At 31.9% G+C, this 9,758-nt stretch overlaps 1 protein-coding gene across 1 annotated transcript in view; it reads right to left on the bottom strand.

The window, feature by feature from the left end:
• Positions 1-5,337: 5,337 nt before the first annotated feature.
• The window catches only part of LOC143242336 (fasciclin-1-like), an 81,080-nt gene continuing 76,659 nt past the window's right edge, over positions 5,338-9,758 (bottom strand). The window contains exon 11 of the mRNA XM_076485696.1: positions 5,338-8,420. The gene's annotated coding sequence lies outside the window, so the exon portion shown is untranslated. The remainder of the gene's footprint in view (positions 8,421-9,758) is intronic.

Raw genomic sequence — 9,758 nt, 5'->3', positions numbered from 1 at the left:
GTACTCGAGAATTCTATTCTACTGGCCAAAACTAGAATTAACTCCCAGGGCAAATCGATGTGAACTTGCGGATCTTGTCAACAAAGGGCTTATTCAATCAACATTATTAGCATTGTAAACAAGTTCATATAAGTTCGTGATAAAATCGTTTGCAGTAAAACAATATGTACCGACATCGGAGATGACTCTACTTAAATATTTATGTTAAGATTAACCTTAAAATTATAACCATAAACAGCCAGAAGACAAAGCTTATTGTTCAGGGTTAATGAACCGTCGAAAATGGATAGAAGGGCAAGCCTACTGTTTGGGGTTAACGAACGGTGGAAGGTTAAGCCTACTGCTTGGGGTTAACGAACAGTAGAAGGTGGTTAGAAGGCTAGGCCTTAGAGTGGATGATTAGAAGACTAGGCCTTACAATAGAAGCTGGATAGAAAGCTAAGCGTAGTATTTATTCATGAATTATATTATATGTTTTTGTTTTCCACCAAGTTTCGCAGTCAGAAACAATGAATTATCGATTATTATTTTAAACAGGACACGTTTTTTTATTATTTGATTTTTCCTCTGTATAGTTCAATTCAACAACTCATTTGGGAAAAATCAGAAAATGTGTGTCACTTGAAGTGTTTTTCACAATAAGTTTTCAGAGTAGAAAACGTAATTCGCAGAGTTGTTGTTAATTAAATAAAAGATAATATATCAACAACATGTCCAAAATGATTCTGTGAATGGGGGAAATCTACTCCCATTTCTAATCATATTTATTGCGAGAACGAAATATAACATTTCTGGTTTTCTGAACAATCACTGATGTAATTTTGAAAACAAAAGGTTCTTACAAGAACGACCTTTACACTCTAGATACATACGTATATATATATATATTTGTTTATTTTATACAATGTTTCGCCTATAGGGTTAACCTATAATTATGTAATTGTTGTTTTCAGTCTGGTGACACACATTAAAATATTGTTGAAATGGTGTTACCTTATAGAGTGTCGTTGAATTCAGTATAGTAACAGTTTAAGTGAGCCAAACGGAAATCCGTGATCTATAGTACAAGATAGTGCAAGCATGTTCCCTGAAAGATTAATGTACGATTAAATAGATACTTTTCTCAGATTCTATTTATAGGAAGTAGACGCTGATGACTTGTTTACTCCTTCAGTCAGAAGGCCTACTCTTCCATATTTGTTGTTTTCGTCATTGTTATTGAAATAACTATAAAACTAAAAGAGAAATACTGAAAACACGTTATGTTCTCCTCCAACATGAGTAATTTAACACTGAAATTTATTCAAACTTTCTAACTAAACGTTTGTTCATTTAAGTTTATGCTAAAAAATTGAAGGAAAATCAACTGTGTTCATCCAGTGAATACTTTGGACTACAACGGGGATATCTGTATTACTATAAATCAATTCTTAATATACAACTTAGCAAGTCGCGTGAAATCCACATCCGATTTAAAGACGGGATGAGTAGAATGTATCAGAACTACATTTTGACACAGTTTATTTTTGTATAGGGAGTGATGCCAATGACAGTAATTATTTTTCAGAAGGATTAATACCCTCACTATGTGACGTTAAACATTCATACATTTAAATTATAAAGATATGTTCAAGTCAAGTATTTAGAATTTCTAAGACGGTAATATCCCTTGGCATTGAGAAACAAAAAGTAATATAGATAAACTTGAAAAAAAGGCTTGCCCTATCAATGGTAAACAAAGTGTGGCGTCTTGTGACTGTTGAGGATATATTAACAGAGATCAGTAGGAAAAGCCTTCCATCTGCCCGAGGCAACATTACGAAACATACTAAAAAAATCACTAATCAGTGATGACGAGAAAACCCACTCGTAGAGAAAAATATATATGTAAAAACGGCTCTATATAAAAATTTAGCTGCCATTCTCACCCATAGTAACTACTGTGGCACCACAGCATCTTTCTTGTAAGTACTAGCTGCCATTCTTACCCATAGTAACTACTGTGGCACCACAGGATCTTTCTTGTAACTACTAGCTGCCATTCTTACCCATAACAACTACTGTGTCACCACAGGATCTTTCTTGTACGTACTAGCTGCCATTCTTACCCATAGTAACTACTGTGTCACCACAGGATATTTTTTCTAATAACTAGCTGCCATTCTCACCCATATAACTACTGTGTCACCACAGTATTTTACTTCTGTTTAGTAACTGTGATCACATTTCATAAATCATTTTGTGTCACTAACATTAGTTTCTTGTATTTACTAAATATCATGCCATTTGAGAATCATTGGGCAGATAGCTTCTTTATATCAGGTCATCCCATAAGTAATGTTCGAAAATGTAATACAGAAAGTGTATCATCATTTCTATCTTTGTAGAAGGCTTTAATGACTAAGTGTACAAAAATGTTAAGACGTGTAAAAGAAACTAACCCAACTCCACTTTTTCAGATCATTAATCAAGTCTGCTTTGATCAGTCGTAAAGTTTTATGTTACTCTATGACAATGCAGAGCAAGGATCACATCTGCAAAGATTGAAGAACTTCCACATCCTCCTTACTCTCCAGACCTTGTCCCATCTGATTCTCATTTATAAATTCTAAAGTGCATACTATGTAAAAACTACACTGACAAACACAACACCAACATTATTTATAAAATACAATGTGATAACTGCCACGACTTCTATATTGGAGAAACAAGCAGAAAATTGGAAACCAGATTCAAAGAACAGAAAAACAATCTTCACACGTTTTTGAACACTGCAAATCAAATAAATACAACATAACCATACAAGACACCCAGATATTAAGTAGGGAAACAAATATAAACAAACGCAAAATCAAAGAATTACTACTTATACAGCAAGTGAAACCAAAATTAAACCAATATAAAGAAATACCTTTATTTCTCTACTAATTAATAACCAAACATCTAGTTGCAACGCCCCTATAATCCCGTACTCGTTTATACTCGTCCCTAAGACACGTGCTCGGCAACGATTAGCTGCAAACTCTTTCTTTGTTAACCTGAAAATGACCTAAGAAGGTCGAAACGTTGTTCTTTGCTTTATCAGTAAAAGTGTTAATACCCATACCAGCCGTCCTGAGATACATTTTATTTCGAATGGGTTTCTCGTAATCTCGTTACATCGTTGCCAACTAAAATTTCTAGAACATCGCCTTAACGTTTATGAACCTACACGCGGAATGACAATTTGATATTTTTGTTAGTTTGGTATAGTTGGTATACTGCATACCTCGAAAGATATAACTGTGATAGACACTTACTAATCGGAAAACTACGAATATTTGACGAGAAACGTTTATAGATTTCGAACGTTACAAACCGTTCAACTTCAAAGAATTAACTTCGGACGTTAGTATTTCTACGAGGACATTAGATATCTTCCTCTCTGAAAAGTTAGCTTGTAAAGCGCGTGAGGCCACCCACGAATACAGCTAGCTAGCTTCCCGTCAAATTATTTGTACTGTGTATCAACATAGAATTAATTTGCTCATAGTGAACCGTCGATAAAATATTCAAATTCCGACCAGATAGAATACTCAGTATTGTTTGTACGTTTGTAAAAGTCTTATTTTTGAATCATTATTTGTAATAACTGTTATTATAAATTGTATTATTGTTTATATATTAACATATATTTATATTAAGAAAGAGAATTGTGTGTATCAGTCTTGTTGGGAAATATAAGTTTGATACATACCGACATTCAGTAAACTTTCAAATTAAATTTCAGATTGTATGAAATTGTAATACGTAACCTAATAAATCGGAGACTCGTCCAAGATAAGTTATAATACGAAACACACTATTTTTTGTTGGATTAAAGATATGTAGTGTACCAGAGTAAAATCAAATTAGATTAAAGATATGTAGTGTACTAGAGTAAAATCACATTGGATTAAAGATATGTAGTGTACTAGAGTAAAATCAAATTGGATTAAAGATATGTAGTGAACTAGAGTAAAATCAAATTAGATTAAAGATATGTAGTGTACTAGAGTAAAACCACATTGGATTAAAGATATGTAGTGTACTAGAGTAAAATCACATTGGATTAAAGATATGTAGTGTACTAGAGTAAAATCACATTGAGTTAAAGATATGTAGTGTACTAGAGTAAAATCACATTGGGTTAAAGATATGTAGTGTACCAGAGTAAAATCAAATTAGATTAAAGATATGTAGTGTACTAGAGTAAAATCACATTGGGTTAAAGATATGTTGTGTACTAGAGTAAAATCACATTAGATTGAAGATATGTAGTGTACTAGAGTAAAATCACATTGGATTAAAGATATGTAGTGTACTAGAGTAAAATCAAATTGGATTAAAGATATGTAGTGAACTAGAGTAAAATCAAATTAGATTAAAGATATGTAGTGTACTAGAGTAAAACCACATTGGATTAAAGATATGTAGTGTACTAGAGTAAAATCACATTGGATTAAAGATATGTAGTGTACTAGAGTAAAATCACATTGAGTTAAAGATATGTAGTGTACTAGAGTAAAATCACATTGGGTTAAAGATATGTAGTGAACTAGAGTAAAATCGTATTAGATTAAAGATATGTAGTGTACCAGAGTAAAATCAAATTAGATTAAAGATATGTAGTGTACTAGAGTAAAATCACATTGGGTTAAAGATATGTTGTGTACTAGAGTAAAATCACATTGGGTTAAAGATATGTTGTGTACTAGAGTAAAATCACATTGGGTTAAAGATCTGTAGTGTACTAGAGTAAAATCACATTGGATTAAAGATCTGTAGTGTACTAGAGTAAAATCACATTGGGTTAAAGATCTGTAGTGTACTAGAGTAAAATCACATTGGATTAAAGATATGTAATGTGCTAGAGTAAAATCAAATTAGATTAAAGATATGTAATATATTAGAGTTGGTTTTAAAAGTGAGATGAATTAGGCTTAGAGTGCATGAACGCTTAGTAATAATATTTCGATAAATTATTTTCGTTTCTTCTGCAGCCAGATACGGACCTCGAGCGATCATGCTAGCTGCATCATAGTGTCTGCAAACTCCCACAGCTAAAAACCGGGTTTAGATACCCGTGGTGGGCAGAGAAGAAACAGCCCATTGTGCAGTTTTGTGGTCAATTCGATAAACAACCAAGCATATTATCGTTTAAGTTATAATTTTCTCGTATATATATATATATATATATTTCATGTGTTCTTTAGCCTTACAAGAAAGAGCACAAAGTCATAGTTCAAACGCTAGTTTTATTACGTAAACTAGCAAAACGTGTTGATACTTACCTGTAAGAACGTGACAACGGTACTCTTTGTTGATACACAAAATGCATCTTTATTACACAACTGGGACACATTCGCTTACAAGCTTTTCTTATTTCAAATCTTCACCTATACAATTTTTAACATATAAACGATACAAACCCAGATTTCAATTTTTTATAATGAAACAGACCAATTTAAGGGCGCACAAGAAACAGTGTTTTGAATTTTCGTGCGACAGCGGATGTCCTTATTTATCAATATTCAGGTGGCTTACTAGCTCTAAGATTCAGAATACATATTTAACAACCTTCAACGAAAGTTCCCACAAACTACTGAGCAACCAGAAGCTTATAAAATTACCAGTTACCACATTTCCTTCATTCTAGTTAAAAGTAGGTCTCGTACCTTTCCATTTGATGTTTTAAACCACATTCACGTTTATTATATCAACCAACACTCTTGCTCCATTTTACTTTTAACCTCGTTAACTTCTTAATTTCCAGAGTATTTCATCAATTTTAACAGAAAATATTTATCTTTCATTAATATTTTAACAATATAATACTTTATATATAAAACAGTAAACCAGATTAAATTAATTGCTCATATATAATGTTTGTAATAAATCACAAGTTATTAATTAGTTCATAACCAGAAAATGGTTTATAAAAACCGAATTAAGTTGTAACAAAATAGAACATTTCAATAAGTTACCGCCAGATTTACAGACATTAAAGACGTGTGACTCTAGTTTTGCTGATAGCCTTGTGAGAGATTACTGAAATTAAGGTCGACAAAGATGCCCAACTTATAATCAATGCATACTAATCGTTATAAGTAAGAACTGTACATTTAATTAGATGTGTAAATCACCGGGTTAACTTGTAGTCCTGATCGATGTAAAGAACTTGTCTACAGATTTGACGTCAGAAAATGATGTGAGTGATAACAGCTTCATATAATTTACGTCGAAAACATCAAATGAAAACCGACACATTTTAAAGAAAGTTAAAGAGCTTTGCAAAATAAATGTTCTAAAACATTTGTTTTGGTTGTTTTAAAAGATTGTAAATATAAACGTTTTGGTATTATTTAAAGTCATTACAAATCAATATCAACCTAATCTCAACAGAACTGAAGTTTAGTAGAAACGAAAACGCTGTGGTCCTATAAGTGTTATTACAATACAGTTAATGATAGGGTGGTGTGATTAAAATTCTCTATGGACATTGACGTTTGTGAACACGTGTTTTATTCGAAGTTTGAAATTGTCTCTTTCACAAACTTGTGAACTACATGACACACAGTACAGGACAAACACAAGTTTCACAGTAGCCAAAATATTTCTTGAAAATAGTATTTCGTGTATTAAACGAATGAAAATGTCACTAATTCTACGATCATTAATAGACAACCCCCCATAATAAATGTTTATAAAATAGTTCAAACAGTACTGAAGTTAAACAGTCACGGCTTAAACTTAATTGCGTTTTGCAATTAACAGTCATGGCTTAAATTTAAGCCAAGCTGCTAACAGCTACAGCTCAAACTCGAACTAAGCAGGTTACAGTGACAGCTTAAATTTAAGTTAAACAATCAACAATTAAACACAATTACTGTTTTATACCTTCAATTGCTCAAAAGCTCCGTTGTAGTAAATTAAAAAAAAAACTTTCGTCACATTCTACTGTAAATTATTGTTTGTTTCGTCACATACTACTGTAAATTATTGTTTGTTTCGTCACATACTACTGTAAATTATTGTTTGTTTCGTCACATACTACTGTAAATTATTGAATTTTGTAAAATCAGATCGTTGTTTGAGAACACGGATCTACACTTATTACACCTTTTAAAGTAATCTCGAAACAAGTGCTATGAAGCATTAACTGTATTCATAAGATAAATAAACAACTTGCTGGTGTTTTGACGGTTGTGAATGGAACGACTCATCACAAAAACAGCTAGCAATGAAACTTATTTCTATAATTTACTGACTTTGTCCGCGTTGAGTAGGAAGTAACAAATATATTTGTTTTGCATAATGCAATGAGTTATTTTACAAGGTGAATTGTGATTAAAAACAGTGCTTTGTAAAGTCAAGTAGAATAGAAATTATCCTCATGGCTAAGTAACGAAGTTAATTAATTTTTACTAACTAACCTTCTCATGAATTTTATTTAACTTAATGCAACTAACCACAATATAAGGTACAAAATTAAAATGTCTAATCACGTAAGTCTGTGGTGGTTTCAATTTATGTCTTCCGATGTTCGTGTGTATTAGTTTTTGTTTTAATAACCAAGTAGATGTTATATATTAATTATTGTAGAAGTAAAATTTAGTCGATAATATGGAATTATTAGAATTAGAACTTGTATAAATTATGGCAGTTCTTTACTAAACACTGATTGTGTTTGTTGTTAAATAAACAAACAAACAAGAAAGATGACAATGCGTTGAGAAACGGAGACAAATAAAAACAGAAATGGAATATTTAGGCCTCATTCAGAGTTCATCACGTGTTTCTTAGCGCTAGTCAGATGGTATTGGTTTCCTTCACTTATAACGTTACCCTCCTGACGCCTATTGTTAAAATCTTTCAAAAGTATTTTTAAAGAAGAGAAAATACTTTTATGTTTTGATGTTTAAACGTAATTGGATAGAAAGCATTAGAACAACCAGACAGTGTGTAGTGTGAATTAATATTCTAGCATATGCACTCACTGAATTAGACATGTTACCGTTTTAAAACAGTTGAATATCGGTCTTATGTCCAATTCTCACGTTTTGTCCTGACTTTTATTGTCGTAAAGAAATTTAAATCAGTGTTCAAGTTGAAGGTTTAGAATTTAAAAAACCTTTGTGAGTGACTGTAGGTAAAACAAATTATTGCTGACATAGTGGAGGAAGGAAGGGTAACAAAAACTAGTGGAAGTTACATCCAATGAACGAGCAAAGTCGAAACACATAACACCAGAGAAGGGTAGAAACCCGGCGTCCCTCCTGTTCTCATCATATCACGTTGTTTCATGAGAACACGGTCTATGACGTGTATGACACCGTTGGTCGCTTGAACGTCTGGTCGTACGATAACTGCTTGAATTCCTTCCCATTCTAAGTAAACATCTAGAGAGGAAGACCAACATTTGTTTGAACACGTTAGATCGACTTATATATTTCCTTTTACCTAGTGTGTGAACATAAGATAGAAACTAATTAATTTGAACCTATATAAAAAACCTTGAGTATCACGCCACTCTTGATTTATCGAAATTCTAGGAGTCATAAAGCCAAAATGTATTTATCCAGATAGAATAGATTCGGTTAGTGTCTGATCAATAAAAAAGTGTTTATGACGGGGGAACAGTGGACCGTGAGAAGGGGATGTTGTGAAACCTTATAAGTGTTATGAGCATTAATATAATAAGCCTAAAATAAAGACGTAATGTGTTATCACCCAGTCTAGAACCAAGTGTAAACAATTTACCATGAAAGTAAAAATATTAATTCAATTTTAATCTTAAATCGTTTATCAATTAAACTATTTACTCTTAAATTACCAATGTTATTTTAAACATAAAGTAAACCTCTTTAATTAACGGAGACTATAAATTAAGAAATTTCAGTAATAGACTAATAACAATATTAGGTTATACTTTTGTTGCTAAGTATCACGAAATAAAAACAATAAACAAGACAAAACATACTGGTTTTTTCTGTGTATTAGAAGCCGTTAACTTAACTTATTTTTACCAACTACTAATCTATGAATACGCCACTAATTCATGTCATGAATTATCTTAATTTTGATTGGCTAACAAAGTAATTTACTGACGTCTAACTGCTTCGAATTCACTCTTCTGCTTCTTTGCCGTTCAAGCTCGATTCAGTAAAATGTATTTGTTTCAGTTAGCTGTGAAATTAGATTATGCTATAGGTTGGAGTGGTACTACTTGTCCTGTCATATTTATATGTTTATTGTAAGCTGTTGTTTCTTGTAAACGAAGTTAGAAGAAGAGAAGTTTAATTGCAACGGCCATGAGCAGTAAAATATATTCAAGCAGGTTTGTTTACTTCACTTATAAAATTGTATCCTGAATTGGAAAGGAATCCTTTCTACCTTTCTAATAAAAATAAGCAACACACCAAATATTTCTAGAATAAAAAGTCTCTCATCGCTTTTAAACAAATTTAAAAAAATAATTAATTCGCTACACTAATTCTAAAATGACAATAAACCACTAGATTACCAAAACTACTTTAGAGGCATCTATTGGCAAATTTAATAACTTACAGTGTCAGCCTCAACTGAATTCTTGTTACACACTTTTGTTTTAAAATACACAGTACACTACAAAAGTGTTAGAACAAAGTAAAAAATAGATTTTAGAGTAAGTTCAAAGAACAGTGCAAGGTAAATCATAGAGGGAACATCAAAATGTTATCTTCATATTTAGTACAACA

This window comes from Tachypleus tridentatus, unplaced genomic scaffold, assembly GCF_004210375.1.
Source record: "Tachypleus tridentatus isolate NWPU-2018 unplaced genomic scaffold, ASM421037v1 Hic_cluster_2, whole genome shotgun sequence".
NCBI lineage: Eukaryota > Metazoa > Arthropoda > Merostomata > Xiphosura > Limulidae > Tachypleus > Tachypleus tridentatus.
The sequence above is the reverse complement of the archived record's forward strand: the minus strand, read 5'-3'. Positions and strand labels throughout refer to the sequence as shown.